Consider the following 26,336-nt stretch of genomic DNA (forward strand, 5'->3'; position numbering starts at 1 on the left):
CCCAACATTCTATTCCTAGTACAGAACCTTGTTTCATTATTCCCTGGAAAAAAATCAGTACCATCCTCATTTGTGTGCAATCTTAACTTTTCTCCAATTTAGGAGGAAACTGTATACCCTTCTTTTCCCATTGCCTTACTCTTTTAAAGTTTTCCTCCTTCTGCATTCTTGGTCCTACTCTTACCAATTTCAGTCCCCTAGTTTTATATTTTTCATTATTAGCCTAAAATACCTTAAGAAAATTTTAAAAATGAAATATTTAATCAATGGTGAGTTGGGGACGGCTTTTCTGTATGTGTTAAAATCTTTGTAACCTAATAGCATCTAATTCACCAAGCAGAATGAAAAGTAATTCAAAATAAATTTCAAAATGAAGCAGTTTCAGCCACATTATAACCTGCTTAATAAGTTTGGGATGAAGTATGAACTTAAATCAAGTTGTACCTAATTTAAAAACTCAAAAACATGACAAATTCATTTCATAGCAACAAAACTAGGCAACAATGTGACTCTATTTCAAAAATTTTACATTATATCTGGGCATACTGTAAGAGCACAGCTTGAAAGTTTTTCACAAACTGAACAAAGCCATATAATCAGCATCTAGATCAAGAAAAAGAGCAACACCCCCCAAAGGCCCCTCTTGCTTCCTTCTAGTTATTGGAAAGCCACTGGTGACCCCTATTGTGACTTCTAACATCATAGTTTTATGGCTATCGTTTTAAAAATGAGAATTTAGCAGAAACTTTTTCATGTTATTAGTATTTGCTTATTTTATTGCATTGTAATGGATAACTATAGTAGAGTGTTCTGCTCTATATAAAATGAATACTGCTCTCTATAAAAATTAAACACAGATGCAAATTGACTTTGTTGAAGCAGAGGGCATCTAGCTTCTCGTTACTCTAGACCTCTGGGAAACCCTGTCAAATGGCCCTGGGCTTGTCAATGATCTTGAATTCCCTCATTCACAGGGAGCAGGAAAGGCCAGTGTAGAAGTGTGAGCAGCAATGAGGTGGCATCTTATTCTTAGACACCTGCATAGATAGGATAAGGAAGTCAGGTATTGGGACACTAACTTTGCAACAGCCTAGACTAGCTTCAGAATATCATCTTGATGATTTTTACCATAATTTGCTTTTTGTTAACTCTGACACAACTCTTGAGAGAAGCAAAAGTTTTTCTTTTGTTGACCTTCATATGCGAGAATACTGTTTAGTTACAAAATAGATTCCTTGGCTCCAAGTCTGATACTTACCAGATAAATAAGAAAGTACCAACATGAATGTTTTAAAAAATATATTTTATTTTGTGGGCTTGTATGGCCAAGAATTCCCAGCCTTTTGCCTAGAATTTGGATAAAGATTTGGTACTAACTGTATTAAATACTGGCTTAGGCAAATGTGAGTCTGTCTCCTCAAGGGAAGCTGGCGGTACCTACCAAAAAGGCAAACGTTAAGTGAAGATACTTCTTCAGACAGCTGAAATTTCTTGAAAATGGTCCTTTCTGATTTTTCTGTAGAATTTTAGGGTTTGATCATTTTCCAGGATCAACAAATAATAAAGGGAATTTAGTGTCAGAGTCAAATGAAACTCAGAATGAAGCTAATCTAGCTCATATTTCAAATTATGAGAATCATTATTTTGCTCTAAGTGGGCATGATAGACTTTTAATGTAAATTCTTTGACCTCTTGCTTCTCCGTGTTCTTTGTGTGGTTTTCTCTTCATGATAGAAGAGATGCAGAGGACTACGTGATGAAAGATTACGGTGCCCATCTTGCTAGTGTCTGTTGTGGCTTTGAAAAATCAAATAGCCATGTTGTAGCCTCTAAGTTATATGAAATTGTAATGCTTGTCTGGTGAGGAGACTCTCTTCCTTGCTGGCTTTGATGAAGCAACCTGCCATACTGAGAGCTGGCATATGGAGAGATCTAATGAAGGGTGGCCTCTGGCTAACAGCTGATTAGAAACTGAAGCCTTCAGTCTTACAACTCAAGGAACTGAATTCTGCCAACAAAAGCAGATCCTGCCCAAGTCAAGCCTCGGATTAGACAACATCCTCAGCCAACAAACTGACTGTAGTCCTGTGAGACCCCAAAGCAGAGAACCCAGTCAACCTGTGCTCAGACTCTTGACCCACAGAAACTATGAGATAATAAATGTGTGTCATTTTAAGATGCTAAGTTTGTAGTAACTTGTTCTGCAGCAATAGAGAACTAACACAGCGGGCAAAAGTCAAAAGCTATTTACATATATGTTCATGCAGACTGTTATTTGTACACATTCAAATCCAGCATTTCTTAAGTCAATAAGAAGATCTAGATCTGGGAAAGGGAATTATATCAAATAGGAACTTGCTCTGGTGTTCCAAAGAACCAGGAATTAAGGGGACCCCAATTGTTCCAATTTATTCAGTTCATTTATTCCATAAACAATTACTGAACATCCACTATGTGCCAGGCCCTTAGATATGGATCTGAATTAGACATGTGTTGATCTTGAGAATCTCAGGGATGCCTGGGTGGCTCAGCGGTTGAGTGTCTGCCTTGGGCTCAGGGTGTGATCCTGGGGTCCTGAGATCGAGTCCCACATCAGGCTCCCTGAAGGGAGCCTGCTTCTCCCTCTGCCTATGTCTCTGCTTCTCTCTCTCTCTCTCTCTCTCTGTCTCTTATGAATAAATAGAAAAAAATTTTTAAAAATCTTGAAAATCTCAAAGTGTAATGAGATAGCCAGACAAGTATGGCCATGTCATAGTGCCATGAGAAAGGTGTTAAGAGAACATTTGCAAGTGCTTGTGCAAGAATACTTAAGGAACTAGGGGTTATAAGAGTTATGAACTTCTCTCTACCTCCAATCTCACATCTTCTCACTCTGTGGTGGGTTAAAGATGGCCACAAATTCTTTGATACTTCTCTGTGGAGGGGTGAGGTTTATTTCCCTTCCTGGTGAATTTAGCTAAGCTTGAGTATGGCGCTGATCCATATGGTACAGAAAGTGACTCTATGCCTAACATTTAAATCTTTTTTTTTTTAATTTTTTAAAATTTATTTATGATAGAGAGAGAGAGAGGCAGAGACATAGGCAGAGGGAGAAGCAGGCTCCATGCACCGGGAGCCCGTCGTGGGATTCGATCCCGGGTCTCCAGGATCGTGCCCTGGGCCAAAGGCAGGCGCTAAACTGCTGCGCCACCCAGGGATCCCTATGCCTAACATTTAAGAGAAGTTTTCACCTTGGTCTCTGGAAGTCCTGGGCCACCATGAATAAGTCCAACACTCTTGTTAGACCATATGGAAAGGGTTGAGATGACACAGAGAGGAACAGTGACTTGACTGCCCAGTTACCAGGCATGAGTGTAAAACCATCTTATAACATCCATACCAGATCAACTGGCAGATGAATACTACTGGGGTGCCAACCAGTGCATATAGAGCAGAAGAATTGCCTAGCTGAGCCCTGCCCAAATTCCTGACCTCCAAAACTGTAACATGTAAAAAAATGTTATTTGAAATCACTAAGTTTTGTTAGGAATAAACAACCAGAATTAAACCCTCAGATCCATCATGCACAATGTTGAAAATCCAACCCTTTCAATGCCTTTATGTCACGTAAGCCACTTTTGTGTGTCATGAAAGTCCTCCAAAAGTCCTGACCTCTACTTACTTCTCCAACCATATCTTCATCATAACCTCCAACTCCAGGCTGTCATATTACCAATTTGCTAATGGTTCCTGGGCTAGCTTCCAATATACTGTTTCCTACTTCCATGCCAAGAAAACACAGCTTTACACTGTTCCCTTGGCCTATCATTGCCTCCTTCACTTTCTTCGCCTATCTTGATTACCGTCTTTCAATATTCGTCTTAGGAGTTATTTCCTTCTCCCAGAAATATATCTGATTTCTCCCTGCTCTAGGCCATGAGAAACACACAACAAAAGAATGCAAATGATTCCAGATGACCTCCTCTATTTTCTTCTCTCCAGAGAGCTAACTTCTGGGGGCAGTGGGAAAGGGCTTCTGTCCCCAGTCTTGACATGGCCTGGCTTCTGCTGAGATGACCAACAGCCCACTGTGGTTCCTGGGTGTCACGGCTGCCACATTAGGTTACCTGTGGAGATGTTCTTGACTCACCTGGACTCGTGATGTGCACATTCCATGCCACTTCTCACTTTTATGACTCACTGTTATGATGATAAGACCACGTGGGCTCTTTGTCAGCTAAATTCTGTGCCCTTCTTGGTGTCTAGGGGCCATTCAGCACTTCACCTGTGCCTCTCTGGGGCTGCTAGAGATTCAGAGGGGCTGTGTTAAGCTTTTCCTACTCACGGCACTCCATGTGGCCATCTTTAACTTACTACTGTCAGAGCATTGTGTGCTAGGAAACACTGAGAGGCTATTGCTTCCCAAGATTTCACATGGTAACAGATCCCCAATATCATCATGAGCCTCCATCATCCTTCCCCACCGTAGAGCTAACCTCAAGGTAAAGGACATGGTAGACGATCCTTTCTTTTTTTTTTTTTTTCTTCACTACTTCTACTTCTTTTGCTTACACTCATTTATCTACTTCTGCTCTCCCCAGCTTGGGAAGGCTTTCTCTGGCCTGGAGGTGGGTGTGGGTGGGAGGCTGATGTTTGCAGGAGGGGCAACAAAAACTGGCCAGCAAACACTCTTCCCAAGTCCTTCTTACACCTGACCAAGTCTTTTGAATTTGAAGGCCAAGAGTTTTATACCTTTATTCCTGACTAATGCTGTGATAATTTTTCTAAAGAAATGGGGGAAAGTTAGTAAAGGGGAAGTGCAAAGAGAAAAAACTTAATTTGGAATGAACTTCACTAAAATACTTGTCATACCAGAAGAAACTTTTTAGCTCTTCCAAACCTGTGCTCTCTCCTCTCACATCTGCCAAGACAGTCAGAGGTAAGAAGCCCCAAGTTAGAATAAAGAGTATCTGCTGTCCTAAATGTGATTTTTGCTACGGAGGGAATGAGAAGAGGGGAGAGATCAACCCGGTGAAAACTCACTTTCAAGTACCCGGGGCCAGAGTTTAAAACAAGGCTTTTTCCCAAGGGTTGACTGGCTTGGGAACTGAGCCTCAGAGGTCATGTAGAAAATTTCCAGGGACATTCAGGGCAGCTCACACTCTTGATTGTGGTAAATAAAGGGAACAACTAAAAAAGCTGTGTGGCATTGCACTTTTTGTGTCCAGCTCTGGTTCTGCTTGTGGATCTGTGCGAGAGAGGGTGGCCAATGTCCCAGTGTGCCGCCACACATCATACACTACCTTTTTCTGCATGCATGAAAGCAGAACAGGAAATGAAAGAATGGACAATTCCTCTCATGTGTTTACCTGTAACGGTAGGAGGTAGGGAGAAAGGAAACCCAGTATATCTTTACATCTCTAGCATCTAGCTACCAATGGACTAAATGATCCAACCTTATATACAGAAAACTGTTCTAAATAATGTAGGCTGTGATTTTGATTTTAAAAAGAAGATAAAGTGATTTTTCTTGCAAGTAGGATTAAGTCATGCTGTTTTCTCTAACTGATCAGAGACAAACATCCAATGCCTAAATAACTAGTCATTAGGCCACCCTTCCTTGAGTGCCAGCTGTGTGACAAGATTGGGCACTCACTATATTAATCTTTGCAATGAACCAGTGTGGGAAGTGTTGTCATTCCCATTTTATATATGGGGAAGCCAAAGCTCTGAAAGTTTAAACAACCACTCAAGGTCACACAGCTGGAAATTTGTTTATGGGGACTGGGGCCTAAGTCTTTATCGTTCTCAAAAATCATGCTCTTTCATGATGCCACATTATCACTTCACCATGTTTCACAAATACCTTCTAATGATTTTCATTATTTTGAGCTTTGTCAAAAATGTAATGGGACAGAGAGGATTGGAAGAAAAATCTTTTCTATCCACAATGCTCTGTCACACTGCTGCCTCTGGGGATTACTGTGTGAAAATCAGTGTGATAACAAACACTAGTGTTTACCACAGGCTGGACACTTTTCTAAGTGTTTTATATCTTAATTATCAATTCTCACAACAATTCTGTGCAATGAGTATTATTATCCTCCTTTTAAATCTCAGAGTGGTAAAGCTACTATCCCAAAGTCTCATTGCTACTAAATGGGAACTCTGGGATTTGAATCCTGAGACTGCTCTTAAATACTATGGGAAAAGCTACTCATAAATTACAGAGTAAAAAGTTACTTTTATAATTTAAAATACAGTCAGTATCAATTTCTGTATCAACCAGGGCTTCTTATACTGCAAGCAACAAAATAACCCGATACCACTTCTGAGAAGTCCAGAGGCTCCAGGCAAGCTTTGGTCCAAGGGCTCAAATGATGCCACCAAGAACCTGGCTTCTCTGTCTTTACTCAGAGTTGACAGTATGGCTGGAGCTTTGGGCTCTACTCAGTGGTCACCGGAGTCATTACCATGCTTTCACTCTGACAAAATGACTGCTGCAGTTTGAAACTTAGCATCACATGCCATTTCAATAGGAGAAGAGTGAAATCTGCCTTTCCTTCAAATTCTAGCAAACATTTCCTCATGTCTCATCGGCTCAAATTTGGCTAAATGTCCATGCACAGACCATGGTAGGAAGGATGAGATGACTAGCTTTAATCCACTGGGTCCCACCCCTGCAACTTACCCAAGATACTTGTCTGAGAAAAAGGGGAAGGTGGTTCAACAAGGCAAACATAGGGGATAATTTCCTGGAGGGAGAATGTGTACTGGGCAGGATACAGCAGTAGTCCACAGTATTTCCAGCCTAGTAGTGTTAATATTTTGTGTATTTTCTTCAAATTTTATTGTCTAAGAATATTTTTTACTTACATATTCCTTTTGTTTTATTTCTTCATTTACCATTATGGCTTAAGCAATTTCCCACATTGTTAAAAGCTCATTTTACTGAATACACTTATAAAGCTTTTATTAGCTCAATGAAATCTTCCAATAGATTTCCCATATATAGATCTTGGCAGTAGACATGGCCGGAGGGTGTGATTACTTCAAGTGAGCCTGGGTCTGGTCTTGGAAGGGGCAGATACCAGACTGCTCCTCGGTACTCTTGCCTCTCCTACAGCCATGCCTCAAGCCCCTCTTTGCAAGGCTTCTGGGGCTTGGCTTGTGAGGGAGAGGATGAGGGGAAGGAAGGCTCACATGTGCCAGAAGCATCTGGCCCAGTTTGCTCGAGCCCCACATTCTCCAACATAAAAACATTAGATACCAACACACACCCCCTCATGACCTGGGAAACTTGCTACCCTGGGTAAAAAGACCAAACAATGGGAAAAAATTAATTAGAAGTATGGCAGATCATGGGTAGAAAGAGCTGCCATTGCATGACTCTGAAAACCCTCATCATGGCTCTGGCATCATCTCTAAAAACATATGGTATTGCCTCTGTGCAAGGTGTTTTTCATTTTGGTTAGAATTTTCACTTTTAAGAGGGCCAATTTCTTTAGGATTTGGTCAGAAGACTTTAGATCCTGAATTTTTGAAAGATATTATTTATTTATTCATGAGAGACACACAGGAAGAAGTAGAGACATAGGTAGAGGGAGAAGCAGGCTCCCTGCGAGGAGTTCCATGCAGAACTTGATCCCAGGACCCCGGGATCATGACTTGAGCCAAAGGCAGATGCTAAACCACTGAACCACGCAGGGGCCCCTGATCCTGAATTTGTGCATCTAAACTCATCTGTGCTTATTCTAAGTAGAACAGTCAGGTTGAACTTGTAGATCAACAATCAACATTGTGCCAAACGAAATATTTTCTTCTTTGAGGCAAGTAGTGAGTTCCAATATTTTTGAGCCTTTCTCACACAAGGAAATGGATCACATCATTGAAGCTGCCCTAAAGGAAAATCTACAGTAGCATTTGTAAAGCTATAACATTGTAGAAGAAAGGGGAAAACATCAATATAGAGAATTATTAATTGCTGTTTTGTGCCTTCCGATGACTTCACGTTTTGTGTTGGTCTCTCAGTAGAGATCCCAATCATCACATTACACGTAAGGGTGCAAGGCCCTGATCGTGGGGTGGGGTGGCTGCTGGTTCTGCTTTCTGTTCTGTCAGGCTTTGGTGGAAGCAACCAGTCAGGCAGCTAGAGGCGGGCACAACCCCATGTACGTGCTGAACAGTTGGAAATGATTTGCTATTTAAGATGATGGGGTGGAGAGGAAGCACAGGGTGAGGAGACTGAAGGCCACATGGTTCTAGCATGTATTTGCTCTATGATTTTAGGGGAGTTAAATGTCTCATCTAAGTCTCCAGTTCTTATCTTAATATGGGAATACAATTTAGTTCAGCAAGTTATTATGAAATCAAAACATGTAAAGTTGCTTTTTATGGAAAAATAATATAAATGGGAAGGTGTGTTATTATTGCTTTATGATTATTTTTAACTATTAAGCTCAATCATGGAAAGACCTATATACTGACTAGTGAACTGTGATAGCTTCGTAGAAGTCTGTAGTTTAAGGTCCCAAAATAAAACGAAAACATAAATGTCAGATCTTTACACACACACACAGAGCAATTTGTTTAGTTGGTGAGCTTGGTAAAGATGAGATAGGTTTTTAAATTTTTTTATTTTTATTTTCTAGTTCCTGCTACCTATTCACCAAGCAGTGAAGGCAGGATTCTTTCTAGATTCCAGAATCACAGCTTTAAGGAATTAATGGGTAGAGACTGTAGAAAATATACTCTATGTCCAAACTTTTTTGCCGATGAAGAAATTGGGACTTGTCAATTAGTTCCAATTAGTACTTGCATGAAACAAATAGTTAACGGCAGAAGTGGGATGACATCAGACTGATGACATCAAATAAATATGCTACAAGAATGAATGACTTAGAACAGCCTAGATCTGATGTTAAACCCTAAAGTGATCTCGTCACATGCAGACGCAGGATCTTATGTCTGCAAATAATTGAGGTTCCTGAGTAACTGGCTGCACCTGATGGAGGCCAGAGAGGGATTGAGGACAACCAATGGATTTTTGCCATTTTTCTGATTATCATTAAATTATATTATCTGTAAAGATACTGTTTAGAAAACACTGCCATGGTATAATTCCTGTGAATTGCTTAAAATAAGAAGTCATACCTACCATTTATCAATCACCCAGTATGTGCCAGGTACTTCACTTAAATTGGATAACTTAATCCTCCCCCTCTCCCCCCAGTCTGGAAGGTTGGTACCACTCTCCCATTTTACAGATGAAAGCAAAGTTCAGAGAGGCTAGGGAAGTTACTTAAGGTCACAGAACTGGTAAACTTCAAGAGTAGGATTCTACATCAGGTCTGTAAGATCCTGAAGTCCAGGCTCTTTATGTCACTTACCGTGGTGGGTATGGATGGCTCAGAGACTAAGGCTGGCCGATACATTCTTGGCCATGTTTTCAGTTCTTTGCCACTCTTACAACAAGACTTCTGCACCACAATCAGCTGTCCCACACTGGAGTTGCTTGCTTAATGTGATTTACACTAAGATTCTCTGTTTCAGACAAGTGCTTAGAATCCTTCCCTTTGGGCAGTGATTTCACACTGTTTTGACCCCAGATCTCTAAATCTTTCCAACTGATTTTGTCCTCTTCTTGCAATTTCCATAAGCACTTCAGGTTCCTTCCTTGAATAAGAAGGGAAAGCAAAGAATCACAATAGATAGGCAAATATGGGAACCTTTTTTGCATTAACAAAAGTAGAGCTTTGGGTAAACACTCAAGTGAAATAGGATTTGGGTCCTGCTTGCTTAGGGTTCAGGCATGACAGTATATACTTTTTTTTTTTTTTGAAGGTTTTATTTATTCATGAGAGACACAGAGAGGCAGAGACATAGACAGAGGGAGAAGCAGGCTCCCTGCGGGGAGGCCAATGCAGGGCTCCATCCCAGGACCCTGGGATCATGCCCTGAGCCAAAGGCAGATGCTCAACCACTGAGCCACCCAGGCATCCCTTATAGTAAATACTTTCTGCATAACAAATTGAAAGCAGACCTGTGGTCTCTTTTTCTTGGGAATCATATACATACTTGAACATTAAGCAAAGGATCCTGGAGAGAGAGGTGAAAAGTTTTTCACTATTTGACATTTGGCCGAATAATCTTACATGTAGAACATATGAATTATGCTTTTCTTTGGAAAACCTTATTCCATGTACAGGGCATATGGGTCATGAAGGAGGCGGGCAGATGACTAAGAGTGAGAATATCTCTGAGTCCTGGCTCTGTAACTTCCTGACTCTGAAGTCTTTGGCAAGTCACACAATTGCTCTGATTCCTAATGGGTAAAATGGGGCCAACAGGGGTGATCCCTGGCTATGGCACAAGGATGGTACGAGGGCCAAATGAGAGAAACGATGGGAAAGGGCTTTCTAAACTGTAAAGTGCTGGGTAAATGCAAGGAGTTAATATCAACCACAGAACATCCCTGCTTTGCCTGTGACTCCCTGTGAGGGTGGTGGCTCTTGAAGGTGGTGCGAGAAAGTGTTCTGCTGAGGAGGATATGGGTCAGTTTTATATTCAGATGCTAAACCACAGCTGCTGGGCAGGCAGAAAGCCAGGGCAAAGACTGCTCTCTCTAGCTGCATTGAGATTCCAGTTTCCTCCCTTTACTATTCACTCACTGCCCTGCCTACGAACAGGGAAGTGCCAGCCACCCCCCTCCTCCCACATCCACAGGGAGGAGGGAGGCCAGCACAGAGCCACAGAGAGGTTGGGTCACTAACAAGAACTACTATTTATTGAGTGCTTACTGTATACCAGGCATGATGCTAAGTGTCTTACATACATGATCTTATTTATTTCTCATGTCAGAAAATGAGGTATAATTAGTACCCCCATTTTACAGATGAGGAAACTGAGAGTCAGAAAAGTCAAATAACTTGTCTAAGATTATAAGTAGACAGTAGACTCTATGAAGAGTCAAATCCAGGTGGTCTGATTCTATTTTTAGTATATGTGCTGCTGAAGCGAGCACCAGGTGGTCTGATTTTGAAGCTCACATCCTCAAACAGCCTTCTTAGGAGCCAGAGTAATCTCTTCACTCTCAGCTTCCTGCCACCAGCACAACTCTGTTGGTGTATCCAGTTTCTGAAGAGAGCAAATGCCGAGAAGGGTGCTAATGATGGTCTGGCAACTCCATTTCCTACTCACTGCATAGACCTGCTTCAGTGCCATCAAGTCCTGTTCTGTACAGGTGGCCGAGCATTAACCTGGTAACCTATCTCTTTTTGCTCTTGGAGTTTCTGTCTCATAGATGTCATAAAGGTGTCTAATTTTAGGCCAAGGCAGAATTAGAGTTGTAATTAAGGCAGGGTTTGATGTGGTGGTCATAGCCAAGGAACACCTGTGACCTGGGAATGGCAGTTGCTAACAGTGGCAGCAACGGGTGCCACACCGAATCCCTCATCTCCATGGACCAGTGGAATCACCATCTATACCAAATAGTTCCTGATATCCTGGTACATGGATCCCTATGCCAGGTGCCATGTACTCGCACATGACAAGGCACTTAGGAGACAAAGCAGTAGGAGGTAGGATATGATGAAAACAGACCAGTGCTTCAGAAAGCAAGTGAAACTGAATTCTGAAGAAGAGACAAATTGGGGCAGAGCCTTTATGAGGGAGGCAGTGAACTAGACTTTGAAGGAGGGGTAGGATCTGACTAGGAGACAAGGAGTGGGGATAGGAGGGAGAAAAGAGAGGATGGCATTGTGGGAGAAGATAATGGTGTGAAGGCAGGTTCAAGACAAGTGGGAATGGGTGCTGGCATAGAAGGATGCTTTCAGTTGGTTGAAATAGAAATGGCTTCAACAAATAAATTCTTTCACATAGTCCAGAGGTTGGATAGACGTCTGGATTGCTTGATCCAATAGCCAAACAGTGCCAGTGTCTTTTCAAGTGTCTGCTCTACAGTTCACAGAGAAAAAAAAAAGTCATTTGTCTTCAATCAGTAAGGCAATATATCTCCTTGTTCAACAAGAGAGAGATTGACTGATCTTTCCCAGAAATCCCCAGCTAGCCTCTTTTTATATTTCATTGGCTCAAACTGGCTTTAGGCTTTCCTGTTTTTAAACCCATCGGTGATGAAGGAAATAAATATTATGATTGGCTTACACCAGTAGATCTCAAACTTTAGCCTTCCTTGGAATCAACAGGAGGGCTTCTAAAACCCACATACTGCTGCCCTGCCTACCTCAGAGTTTCTGATTCCATAGGTCTGGGGGTCAGAAGTTACATTTCTAATAAGTTGCCATGTGATGCTGGCACTGCTGGTCTGGGACCAGACTTTGAGGACTACCATCCTCGAATATCATTTGGGGTGAAATGGAGGTTGGAGCATCAACTGTAATGTGTCCGATGATATGGCCACCAAATATCCTGGTTTGCCTGGGACAGTTTCTGTTTATGCCTATTAAGCTAATATAATTATGCTCCCTTTCACTTTCAAAAGTGCCTTGGTCATCTTCACATATAAATTACATGATTATCTTACTATAGTAAACTATGAGTTCAAGTCAAAGACTCCTCTTTATAAGTCAGCACAGGCTTATAAATCCTAGTTCATACTAAGATTCATCAATAAAATATGTGGACCAACTTGGAGATCTCTTCTTTGTCCTGTGTTCAAGGACCTAAAATAAAGGAAGAAAGAAAGAGAGAGAGAGAGAGAGAGAGAGAGAGCAAGCCATCACTACGAACCATATTTTATGCTGTTGGATCTTGACTGTTGTCTTTTGGAAGCACTGCTCTTAATTTGTATGGAAACTATTCTCTACTAATCATAAATACAGCTTTTGATATTCTTTTTGCTAAGCATTTGTAAGAGTATAACTCATTTTACTAAATAGTAAGGCATCAACTGCAACTAACTCCTTTTGTCTTAGGCTCATTGACATAATTTTTAGGAAAATTCAAAGCATATTTTGTATTAAACTAAACTATCATATTTTTAAAACTTTGACCATAATGCAACTCACAATAAGAGAGAGTTCAGAATTAATAAACAGTGTTGGTTGCCAAGCAGTTTTGGTTCATCCAGAACTAAAAGTTTTTATTGAATATTTACTACATCTGGCAGTCATGCTAGGATGCCATGTAATTTCTGGAAGAAAAGTAGTGAAAAAATATTCCTATTTTTCTTTCTTAATCTAGTTTCTTTTTCTTGGCTTTTTCTACCTAAAGGTTACCAAACACTAGGTATGAAATGATCTTACATATTAGACACCTCCAATCTTGTTCATGGAATCCAGTCTGACCTCTCCGAGTTTCTTAAGAAAGCAACTGAAAACTAGCAGTGTTTGGGATGCAGTTTAAGAATTTTCTTAAACCACTTCCTCCCAACCCCACACAAAATCATAACCCCGAGCAAGTCCAGATGAGAATCATAGATATATCGTTGCTCTCTGCAAAACCAAGAATTGTGAAATTTTACTTAATCCAAAATTGTTTGAATTTTGTTGTTTTAAGCCTTTTACTGAACTTCTCTTCTTATGCCAAAATAACCACATATGGTTTCAATCCTTTGAGAGAAGGACAAATAAGGGTGTATCCAGTAAAATAGCAACATTTTAAAAGTTTAAATATGGTAGAATTTTTGAGCTGCAGAGACCCTAGTAATCTTCTGTTCTAAACTTCCATTCACAGTAGGAATCTCCGCTCCAACATCACTGAGAGATGGTTCTTTGAGCTGAATTATGACTTCCAGTGATAGGAAGACCGCAGTTTCAGAGGGTTGGCAATTGGCTTCATGGTTGAACAGCTTCAGCTAGAAAGTTTTTTTACACTGGTTACAATATGCCTCCAAATATATTTACTTTATTTATTTATTTTTTAAAGATTTATTTTTATTTATTCATGATAGACACAGAGAGAGAGAGGGAGAGGCAGAGACACAGGCAGAGGGAGAAGCAGGCCCCATGCCAGGAGCCCGACACAGGACTCGATCCCGGGACTCCAGGATCACGCCCTGAGCCAAAGGCAGGCGCGAAACCGCTGAGCCACCCAGGGATCCCCCTCCCAATATATTTACTTTAGAGGGCTACAGACTACTGTGGATTAAATTGTGTCCTCCCAAAATTTGTATGTTTGAGCCCTAACCCCCAATGTGACTGAATTTGGAGAGAGGGGTTTTGGGAGGTTAATTAAGGTTAAATGAGGTTATACAGGTGGGGTCCTAATCTGATAGGGTTGATGTCCTTATAAGAAAAGGAAGAGAGGGAGCAAGCCCTGCAAGCACTGAGAAAAGGCCATGTGAGCACACAGTGAGCACTCTGCAAGCCAGGGAGAGAATGCTGCAGAAACTGAATAGGCTGGCACCTTGATGTTGGACTTCTGGCCTCTGGAACTGTGAGAAATAAATTTCTGTTAATTAAGCCATCTAATCTATGATATTTTGTTATAGAAGCCTGAGCTAAGAATATGTGTACTGACTTTTCTATACCAGAACTGTCAACTATTATGAGCACTCTAACACTTAGTCTTTAAAATGAAAATTCACAGTGAGTTCCATTTTTCTTTATCTGATAAAATTTCCAGATCACTGTCTAGCCCCCCCCCCCCCCATTTTTTAAAAAAGATTTTATTTACTCATGAGAGACAAAGAGAAAGAGGCAGAGACACAGGCAGATGGAGAAGCAGGTTCTTTGCAGGGAGCCCAAGACAGGACTCAATCCCAGGACCCCAGGATCATGACCTGAGCCGAAGACAGACACTCAACCACTGAGCCACCCATGTGCCCTTAGCCTGCCCATTTTGAGATCACTCCAGCATGTGCCTGTCTCATCAAAATAATGTTGTCTAGAACAGAGCATAGAATATCCTAAGTTCATTCAGACCAATGCAGAATACATTGAGACATTATTTTCTGTGAGCTGGATTCTATATGTCCTTGTAGGCCACATGGAATATAATATTGGCTTTGGTTTTTCAGAAACACATTGTATGCCAGTTAAACTTGAGGTCCTCTAAAATCTGCATTTTTTTCTTTTTAGATGAGCTTCTTTCCAGGTCCTGTAATCCAGAAGACTTTTAAGTTACCAAATATGAAATCATATGGAAAAATGTAGAATAATAAAGAAATAATGATATTTCACTATACAAATGTGAACTTGAAGCATTGGTTGGCTTACATAATATAAAGTCAGCTATATATATACTATATTGGCAGGTGCTAAATGCTATGAAAATCAAGAAAAAGTAAAGCAGGATAGGGGGTGCTGGGACTACATTCTTCTGGTCACAACATGGCAGGAATCACTGATCTCATTAACATGGTTGTCCCTTCTTTGATTTCTGCTGTCTCAACTCTAAGTACCTCACCCTGTTTTAGCCTAGCCATGAGTAAACTGATTAACTTGGAAATTTACTACATATTTTACATATTTAATATCTCTAATGTAGAATCATTGTAGACCATGGTGATTAATTCAGCTTAGGAAGTATTCATTGAGTTATTCATTTAGAATAACAGCTTGTGATTTTATTAGTGGTACATCTGATTTTGAAAATGCCTTCATTTAATCAATTGATTCATCACCTGTCATTTAGTCAACAAATATTTATGAACTGCTCTCTGTGCAGAAGTCTGAATCATATGTACATGTATTAAAGTATTGCTACAGAATTATGAACTCTAGAATTCCTCGGTGTTTATAAAGGTGGAATTAGATATGCGGAAATACCATGGAGTGAAAATGGCAGTATTTTCTAATCCAAAGAATACAGCATGAGCATTTTTCTTTTCTCTTCTTTCTTTTCTTCTCTCTTTTTTTTTTTTTTGCTTTATGATTATATAAGAACATGTAGTTGGTCTGACAAGACTTCTCTATTAGATAACTTAGCATGTTTTCTAACTGTATACGTGGGGGAATTGAGATTCTGGGAAGATCAATGGCTTATCCTTAGTCACTGATGGAGTGTTAATACTAGAATGGAAACTTTTGGCTCCAGGCCTTCTTGTGAGCCAGGAGGCTTTCACTGTAACACCCACTCAGATCTCACCTGTTTCTGGGGTCCACATCCTTGATGTCAAAAGGACTCAGCTGTGAGTTCTCAGGGTGCTATCGGCTTGTCTTTGCTATTGGGGTTCAGCCCTCCCTCTGGTCCAGGTATCAGCAGGTACAAAGGAGGGTATATGGGTAAAAGTGGGGGCAGGAGAAGAGGCCAAAGAAGGAATCAACCATGTTTATTTCAGCTCCTTTACCTTACTGTGGCTCTCAACTTGCTATGTGGCCATCTCCTATGTGATTATACGGAGGGGTGGGGGAAGGAAAATGATAATCACAAAAGAATTCTAGATATGTGACCCTGACCATTTCACTTTTAGGAATGTCATGTGGACATTTTGTCTGGAGATTTTCAACCTGGTTACAAAACAGGCAGAAGGAGTCTTACCCTATAGAAATGTATCAAAACTATGTGCGAGGAGGGTGTTAAACCATGAATCTCTGCCTAGACCCTCACACCCCCGCCCCTGCCCCCACCAAAGGATCTCACCTGAGCAAAGGTTCTTAACCCTGACTACACATTAAAATTATCTGTGGAGGGGCACCTGGGTGGCTCAGTGGGTTAAGCATCTGCATTTGTCATGACACCAGCATCCTGGGACTAGCCCAGTGTTAGACCCTTTGCTCACTGGGAAGTCTACTTCTCCCTCTCCCTCTGCCCCCCACTGTTAGTGCTCTTTCTCTCAAATAAATAAACAAACAAACAAATAAATAAATCTTTTTAAAAATAATAAAATAAAATTACTTGTGGAATTTTTAGAAATTACCCAGACCCGGGTCCCACCTCTAGGCATTCTTAATTTTTTGGTCTGAGGTACAATCCTGATTGATATATTTTTTTAAAAACCCCATGTGCTTTAATTTTTTTAAAATTTTTTTTAATTTTCAATTTTTATTTTTTAAAGATTTATTTATTTATTTATGATAGACAGAGAGAGAGACAGAGAGGCAGAGACACAGGCAGAGGGAGAAGCAGGCTCCATGCCGGGAGCCCAACGTGGGACTCGATCCTGGGACTCCAGGATCGCACTCTGGGCCAAAGGCAGGTGCCAAACCGCTGAGCCACCCAGGGATCCCCCCGTGTGCTTTTAATATGCAGCTAGGATCACTGCCCTGGTGATCCCCTATTACTGACAGGACAGCATCCCACCATCCCCAGTGTCCTACCACCAGTAGTGTTAATGTGGCGAAGAAAGCATGAGAACCATCAGTCCAGTCATTCTCAAGGTGTTTCACACACCAGCAGCATCAGTATCACCTGGGAACTTATTAGAAATTCAAATTCTCTAATATTGTGAAAATGTCAATGTTACCCAGGGCAATATACACATTTAATGCAATCCCTATCAAAATACCATGGACTTTCTTCAGAGAGTTAGAACAAATTATTTTAAGATTTGTGTGGAATCAGAAAAGACCCCGAATAGCCAGGGGAATTTTTTTTTTAAAGATTTATTTATTTATTCATTCAGAGAGAGAGAAGAGAGAGGCAGAGACACAGGCAGAGGGAGAAGCAAGCAGGCTCCATGCAGGAAGCCGGATGCGGGACTCGATCCCCGGTCTCCAGGATCACATCCCGGGCTGCAGGCAGCGCCAAACCACTGCGCCGCCAGGGGAATTTTAAAAAAGAAAACCATATCTGGGGGCATCACAATGCCAGATTTCAGGTTGTACTACAAAGCTGTGGTCATCAAGACAGTGTGGTACTGGCACAAAAACAGACACATAGATCAGTGGAACAGAATAGAGAACCCAGAAGTGGACCCTGAACTTTATGGTCAACTAATATTCGATAAAGGAGGAAAAACTATCCATTGGAAGAAAGACAGTCTCTTCAACAAATGGTGCTGGGAAAATTGGACATCCACATGCAGAAGAATGAAACCAGACCATTCTCTTACACCATACACAAAGATAAACTCAAAATGGATGAAAGATCTAAATGTGAGACAAGATTCCATCAAAATCCTAGAGAAGAACACAGGCAACACCCTTTTTGAACTCGGCCACAGTAACTTCTTGCAAGATACATCCACGAAGGCAAAAGAAACAAAAGCAAAAATGAACTATTGGAACTTCATCAAGATAAGAAGCTTTTGCACAGCAAAGGATACAGTCAACAAAACTAAAAGACAACCTACAGAATGGGAGAAGATATTTGCAAATGACGTATCAGATAAGGGCTAGTTTCCAAGATCTATAAAGAACTTCTTAAACTCAACACCAAAGAAACAAACAATCCAATCATGAAATGGGCAAAAGACATGAACAGAAATCTCACAAAGGAAGACACAGACATGGCCAACACGCACATGAGAAAATGCTCTGCATCGCTTGCCATCAGGGAAATACAAATCAAAACCACAATGAGATACCACCTCACACCAGTGAGAATGGGGAAAATTAACAAGGCAGGAAACCACAAATGTTGGAGGGGATGCAGAGAAAAGGGAACCCTCTTACACTGTTGGTGGGAATGTGAACTGGTGCAGCCACTCTGAAAACTGTGTGGAGGTTCCTCAAAGAGTTAAAAATAGACCTGCCCTACGACCCAGCAAATGCACTGTTGGGGATTTACCCCAAAGATACAGATGCAATGAAACGCCAGGACACCTGCACCCCAATGTTTATAGCAGCAATGTCCACAATAGCCAAACTGTGGAAGGAGACTCGGTGTCCATCGAAAGATGAATGGATAAAGAAGATGTGGTTTATGTATACAATGGAATATTCCTCAGCCATTAGAAACGACAAATACCCACCATTTGCTTCAACGTGGATGGAACTGGAGGGTATTATGCTGAGTGAAGTAAGTCAGTCGGAGAAGGACAAATATTATATGTTCTCATTCATTTGGGGAATATAAATAATAGTGAAAGGGAATATAAGGGAAGGGAGAAGAAGTGTGTGGGAAATATCAGAAAGGGAGACAGAACATAAAGACCCCTAACTCTGGGAAACGAACTAGGGGTGGTGGAAGGGGAGGAGGGCGGGGGATGGGGGTGAATGGGTGACGGGCACTGAGGGGGGCACTTGATGGGATGAGCACTGGGAGTTATTCTGTATGTTGGTAAATTGAACACCAATAAAAAAATAAATTTATTAAAAAAAAAGAAATTCAAATTCTCAAAAAAAAAAAAAAAGAAATTCAAATTCTCAGGCCTAACTCTAGACATACTCTCAAGGGTATAGTCCACAAACCTGTTTTAAAAAGCCCTCCAGGGGCAGCCTGGGTGGCTCAGCGGTTTAGCACCTGCCTTCGGCCCAAGGTGTGTTCCTGGAGTCTTGGGATTGAGTCCCAAGTCAGGTTCCCTGCAGGGAGCCTGCCTCTCCTTCTGCTTGTGTCTCTGCCTCTCTCTCTCCCTCTCTCTCTCTCTCTCTGTGTGTGTGTGTCTCATGAATAAATAAATAAAATATTTTTTAAAGCCCTCCAGGTGATTCTGATGCATAGTAAAATATGCAATCCTAACTTAATGTATAGCATTCTAAACTTGTAACTTGAATATAACTGAGTTAGATACTTGTCCTTTCTGATGAAGAGAACATTCTAGTTATAAACATGAGCATAGGGAGGGCTCCATTTAGCTTAAAATGTTAAGTGTGGCAACAGAAATGTCAGACATTAACTAGGGGGGACTCTAGGTGTGAGAGCAGAAGTTGTATTTTTTTTTTTTTTTTTTTGAGATATAGGCTCCTTCTCAGGAAATCATATCTTATGGGCAGCCATCTTTTCCCATTGAGCTAAAGCTCTTTTTGTATTGCCTAGGAGTTTATATTTTAACCTACTATAGGCAGGCTCTTCCCCATAATCAAATAATGTTCTCAAAGACAATGAAGATCAATAAGGCCCTACACTAGACAAAGGGGCTGAAAAACATCCAAAGCCACCTGACCCAAGACGCCTGCTAGGAATCTGTTGGGTTCTCAATTACAACAATAACAGATGATGTCATGCCAGACCACTGTGGTCATGAGAGTTGGGGCAGAAGAGTGAGGTGTTGCTACCCATTTTGTCCCTCAATGACCCCTGTGGCTTTGAGAGAACCTTTAGATATGAGTCTATGAAGGAGGGATGACAATGTGGTTTTGGACATTCTTCATATCATCTTATTTCCAGCTTTCGAGCACATCAATGAGGATGTGAACAATGTCCCAAAGTAGAGCTGAGATGTCATAAGAAAAGCCTTGTAGTTGACAAACCCAAACGTAGATTCAAAATTCTTCCTTGTGGAGAAAGCCAGTTTACTATCAGAAACCCAAAGGTGAGGTTGCTTCAGAGCCCACCTCTTTCAAGTTGCTCATAAATTCCTGAGGAATAAATCACTGTTACTGGGACTAAAGACATGCTTAAAGTCAGAATGTGATGGTAATGATTCACTCTGAGATTTCATATCAAAGCCACAGGAACTAAAAATGCAAGTATATTTCCCAATGTTTAACATGACCTGCAATCTGAATCCATTTAACTTCCTCAAACCCTATTACTCAAAACACCCTATTTCTTTGTTGAGTAGAGATGGATTTCCTCTGTGGTAACCGTCACCATTTGACCCAGTGATATGTCCAGGCTCACCACCTGTGTGTTCTCCTTCAAGGAAAGGTCATCAAGCAAGCAGAATGGGTCTAGTTAAGGGCATGTGCTTGGGACCAGAATACCCATGTTCAAGTCAACCAACATATCTTGTTAGGAGTGTATATCTGGATGCATTTTTTTTTACCTTCCTAAAGTACAGTTTCTTTACCTATAAAATGGGGAAATAATAGTACCAACCTCATAGTACTAGTACAGGGTCTGGTCTACAGGGAGTGCTCACTAAATATTAGTTTTTATTTGAGGAGGCTATAGCATAATGGTTAGGAGCAGGATTTTTTTTTTTTTTTTTTTTTTTTTTATGATAGTCACACACAGAGAGAGAGAGGCAGAGACATAGGCAGAGGGAGAAGCAGGCTCCATGCACCGGGAGACTGACGTGGGATTCGATCCTGGGTCTCCAGGATCGCGCCCTGGGCCAAAGGCAGGCGCTAAACCGCTGCGCCACCCAGGGATCCCTAGGAGCAGGATTTTAAGGCCAAACTGTCGGTTCAAATCTTTAGAGGCAAGTTTCCTAATCCCTCTGTGTTTCTATGTCTTTGTGTGTAAAATGAAGATAATAACATTATTTTATAATTTGTCAGATCAAGTGAGTTAATATATATAAAGGGCTTAGAACAATAACTGGCACATGGCAAGTCTGGATTAAGTAAGTATTAGTTAATATTATGATGTAAGAATCATTAACAGAATTCCTGTCAGGAATAGTAGTGAGTCAAGAACCTGATCTCAGGTAGAATTAGACTAATATTACTCTCCTTAACTTCATTACCTGATTAACACTGGCTAATTCATCAGAGTAGGAGTTGAAAAGAGAGTCCAAAGAAACTGGGACAACCTGCCACCAGGTCTGCACTCACATTTGGAGGGTACTGGGAGAGAATGTAATAAATGTAGCCCACCTACCATATTTTAAATATTTAGAAGTTATATATCAAGTTAAAATCTGTTAAACGTTTTCTATCCTCCTATCTTGACAAATACACCTCTCAACAACCTGGAAATTCAGGTTGGGATGCAGAATTCTCAGAGTTGCATGCCAGAAGAAGCTGGAGGGACAGAGAGAGCCAGTGTCCAGCCCCTGGTCTCCAGGCCCTGGCCTCTACCCTCTTCCCTTCTTGCCTTCTTCTTCTTCCTGCTTCAGTGTCCAAGGTCAAGCCCAGAACTCCCACCCCATATACATCCCAGTGATGGCAATGTGCCACCTCGCTCAGGGAAATCTCAGGCAGATATTGTGCAATGTGGCCTGAGCTCTTTGGGCAGAAAATTCCATTGTCTTGGGTACCATGAACTATTCAGGAAGGGGAGTGTTATACACTGAATATCTGTGTCCTCTGCCTCCAACTCCCAAATTCATTTATTGAAGTTCTAACTCCCAATATGGCTTATTTAGAAATGGGACCTCTAAGAAAATAAGTAAGGTTGAATAAGGTTAGTGGGCTGGGTCCCTGATCCGATGGGATTGGTGTCCTTATGAAAAGAGACAACAGAGAGCTTGCTCTCTCCCTGTCTTTGCACGGAGGAAAGGCCATGTGAAGACAGAAGGTGCCCATCTGCAAGCAAGAAATAGAGTTCTCACCAGAAATTGTCCTTATTGGCACACTACTGATTGCAGAATTCTAGTCTCTAGAGCTGTGAAAAAATAAATTTCTGTTGTTTAAGCACCCCTGAGTCTGTAGTATTCTGTTACAATAGTCCAAGCTGATAGTCCAAGTCCCTTGGATAGTCCAAGTCCCTAATACAGGGAGTGTAGAGTGGGCTCCTGGTGGGCATATCCCTTGGCCTGCTGACTCCTTGATCTGTGTGGAGCAAGGCATCCAGAGAAAAGCTAGAGTCCCTCTAAAGAGACATCCTTGGGGCAAGGATCCCCTTGAGCTCCAAGGATGGTCACCTTTCCCCAAAGGAACTCAGGAAAAAGTGGAGAAATTGAAATTTTTTGTAGTACTGGTCCAGATAGAGAGATTTGGTGTGGGGAATTTAGGTCCCTAAGGGTTACCTAACCCTCATTTTACAGTTGGAGAAACTGAGGTCTACAGACTTTCCACAGGTTACATAAAACTTTGCTGAAACCTTGGCTGTCTAAAATCTTGGGCATATACCCTTTTATTAGTTAGGTTAATATGTCTCCCAATTTGTGGATTAATTGCTGGAGGCCTCCTGAATGTGCCAGGACAACTCTGGAGAATGCTTTAGGAATTCTTGCCTCAGTGCAGCCTCGATCTTGCTCTGCCTGGCTTATAAGGCACAAACCTTTGGTTAAAAAACACACATAGCCGCCTTGTAGGTATGTTTCTCTTCACACTTAGTAACTAAAGAAGAAGTGCACAATAACACTTGTAGGGTGAAGCTTTAGATATTTACAGGCTGTTATTCACCCCAATGAGACAAACATATGACTAACAGCAAATACAGTCCTCTGAGGCTCAAACACAATGTTTATTTGCCATAAAAGTCTATTCAGGTCACATGAAGGAAGCACTTTGAAACCAGGCAAAAGTGACCAAACTGTGGCTCAGGAATGGAGCTCATATGCTCTCACATCCCTGAGGGCCTACGGCTCCGGGAGAAGGGCTGGTGGGCTTCACAAGATCAGCCCACGGACGCGGTGTTGCTCTCTAGCACACCTGTACTTCCCTGCGGCTTCTGTGCGTCCTGGGACAATGGACTAGCAGTTCCACAGTGATAGTCCTTCCAGGCACAGACCACGGTCTAATTATATCAGAATTTCCCTCTCTCTGGCTATTTTCAATTTCAAATGACTCCTACACATTGGAGCACATTTGAGTCGACTTGCCATGCACTTTTATTAATCCTATTTGAAAAGCGACCATATTAAGATTCAGAGAGCCTAATTAAACGCTTGGCCTAAAGTCATAAAGCTGATAAAAGAAGAGTTGAATTCATGTCTTCTGGCTCCAATTCCTCTGTAGCATGCGTTAAAAATAAAACAGCCAGAATATAAATCTATCTTACTTGGGCTTGGCTGCACTAAGGAAGTAAAACTACTTTGTTTTCTCTCAAAAGGGCTGTAAGTGTGGACATCCCTTGCTCACGGTTTGGGCAGTTTAGGTGGTCCTCGGCTGTCTTTCTTTAATTTCCAGAAGAACAGAGGTGTGGTCCCTTTCTTAGGAATTCCAGAAGGTTTCTGGTTTCTGGTTGAGTCAACTGGGTACCTAATCAGATCCATTGGAAGTAATGTTAATCTTCTCCAAATAAATTTATCTCTTATTTCTATTTCACGGATACTGTCAGTTGCTGAAAATATGTGGAAGATGCCAAAGTCTAAAGCAATCTGTCCTTCCTTGTTCCCTCCGCTCTGACAACAACCAGAGCAGAGGCCAAGTGGAGGTAGGGAGTGGAGAGTGGAGAGAGATGATGCTTATCTAAGAACAGGTGAAGGAGGGCTCTGGGTAATGGTTTCTGTAGCTCTGAGTGCTGGCTCTGGCTGGGTTGTGGTCAATCGTCTGCAACCTTCCTTCTTTCCTTTTCCTCTGCCCGAGTCCTGATCCTTTCCCTTCCTCCTCCCTCCTTGAGGACATGGCAGTGGCCAAAGCCTCTACACTGAGGAGAGAAGTTGCTAACATGCTTCTTGTTCCAGTAGGAACTTGTCGGTCTTTGGTCAAAAGATGGGACCTCGTATCACATGCAGAGGCCCTTAGTACATCTTGCCTGTACTAGATGAATGAAGATGAATCTCCTCCCTCCTCTTCATCTTTTCTGCTCCCACCTTCCTCAGAGCCGCCAGCAATGCCCACTTTGATTCCTACCATAGCTTTCAAAATGCCGCCACTCCCCGCCCCGCCAATCCGTTCTCACAGGCTACTCAATCTTCAGAAAATCCCTCTATGGTATTATAGTCTGAGTGTGAAACATTTGGGATGACTTAGTTCAAGTGGTATCAATATTTTATAGTGAGGTTGGTCATGTGGTAGTGACTAGCTCTCAAACCCCAAACACCTACTCAGCCTCAAAAACCCTAACTATGATGACTCCTTTTTATCACTTGCAAGAAAATAAGAGTTAATCTTTTGATTTTCATCTTCTGAGCTTTATTCCCCAGCAAGTGAAACCAGCCATAGTGTTGTCAACCACTGAGACTTCTTTAAATATTCAGTGGCTAGCTGAGGGACAGTTTAATTCATTATTCTTCAAGGACTAAAAAGTGTGCTCACTAAACAAAGCAAAAAAGTGTACACACTAATTGAACAAATTTGTAAAACACTGTTACTGTGGGCTACATATAAGTGTATGTCCTTTAAGCATTAGCACCATTTTCTAACTATTCCTAGAGAGCATCTCCGTCCAACAGAACTTTCTGAAATGATGAGAATGTCCTAGGTCTGCGCTATCCAATAGAGTAGCCAACAGTACATGGGACTACCAAGCACTTAAAATGCAAGAAATTGCATTTTTTATTTCATTTAGTTTTTTAAAAAGCTTACTTATTTATTCTTAGTAAGTTCTACATCCAATGTGGGGCTCAAAATCATGACCCTAAGATCAAGAGTCTCACGCTCTTATGACTGAGCCAGCCAAGCACCCCAATTTTCATTTAGTTTTAATGAATTCAAATTGCCATGTCTTGCTAGTGGCTCCTGGTTTGCACAGGGCAGTTATTGGCAGTAAATGACATCTGGATACTCTACCAATGTTTAGAGTCATCAAAAGTTCACTTATGTGCAGCGTCTCTGTGAACTTCACTAATTCAGTAAATTATTCTGAGCTTGTTTATTGTACCCAAGGTGACAGGGATAATAGATCATGGCATTTTCTTCCTCTCTAAGCTTAGAAGTGGCTTTATAATCTTTCTCACTACTAGGCTCTAGAAAGTCACTGAGAGAAGTAAGCAGTATGCTAATATTTACTGTGGACTAACTATGTGCTGAACATCCAATCAAGTGTCACCTCAGAATTAAATCCTAGTCATTCTAACAACAGATCTGCATTTTCTTCTTTGTCTCAGGAACCAAGATATTCTTCTTCATTTTTTTCCTACCATTCTGAGAAAGAATCTCAGGGACATATTGTCAGAATGAAGGAATAAAGAAAATCAGTAGGTATTTGCCAAATCTGCCCCAATAAGCTTATAAGCAAATGATGAAAAAGAGGTAAGTATATATTCGACATAAATATGCACAAAATGATTAAAACCTCCTAAAAGGGTATGAAGGTTGAAGTTTCGACTTTGCATTCCAGTGGCTGGGAGAGGGTGGGAAATGGTGAGGAAAAGCATAATTATGAGTTTAAGCTGTACTGTGTGAGGAAGAACTGCCAGAGGCATACAAAGTCATCAGGGGGGGAAAAAAAAGGATACCACTATGCTCTTTCAATATCTTGTTCTTAAAAAACAAAAGTAATCATTCCTGGAACTCTGATAAGAAAGGTTCCAGTAGGCAGGTCAGCTGAGGTTCAGCCAGGAAGGCTATTTACTTAACAGTGTGCTGCCGGGATTGAAGGGAAAGAGACACTCTTATTTTGAAACTCAACCGAAACTATAACCCATGGGAAAAGGATTCACACATTTTCTAGGGAGAAGCAGATGTCATCAATAATAATAACAACCCTACATAGCTACTGGGGTTATAAGATTCACGGATGAGAACTCCTACCATATTCATATATGATAAATGCCATCTTTCTCTTTACATAAAGGTAATAATGCATTTTCAAATCATCAGATAGCTAAGAAATATATGATCTTTCAAACCTAAGTT

At 41.1% G+C, this 26,336-nt stretch overlaps 1 long non-coding RNA gene across 5 annotated transcripts in view; it reads right to left on the reverse strand.

The window, feature by feature from the left end:
* Positions 1–738: 738 nt before the first annotated feature.
* LOC608007 overlaps positions 739–26,336 on the reverse strand; it is a 33,803-nt gene continuing 8,205 nt past the window's right edge. The window contains exons 4-5 of one of the 5 annotated variants that reach the window (XR_005355514.1): positions 9,369–9,654; positions 739–1,037 (exon numbers count right to left, since the gene is read on the reverse strand). This is a non-coding gene — a long non-coding RNA (uncharacterized LOC608007). Of the gene's footprint in view, positions 1,038–3,212; positions 4,284–9,368; positions 9,655–12,536; positions 12,660–13,107; positions 13,793–23,043; positions 23,796–26,336 lie in introns of those variants that run through there. The other 4 variants (XR_005355513.1, XR_005355515.1, XR_005355512.1 and 1 more) reach the window with 4 other exon arrangements.

Source organism: Canis lupus, chromosome 2, assembly GCF_011100685.1.
Source record: "Canis lupus familiaris isolate Mischka breed German Shepherd chromosome 2, alternate assembly UU_Cfam_GSD_1.0, whole genome shotgun sequence".
NCBI classification, from domain to species: domain Eukaryota; kingdom Metazoa; phylum Chordata; class Mammalia; order Carnivora; family Canidae; genus Canis; species Canis lupus.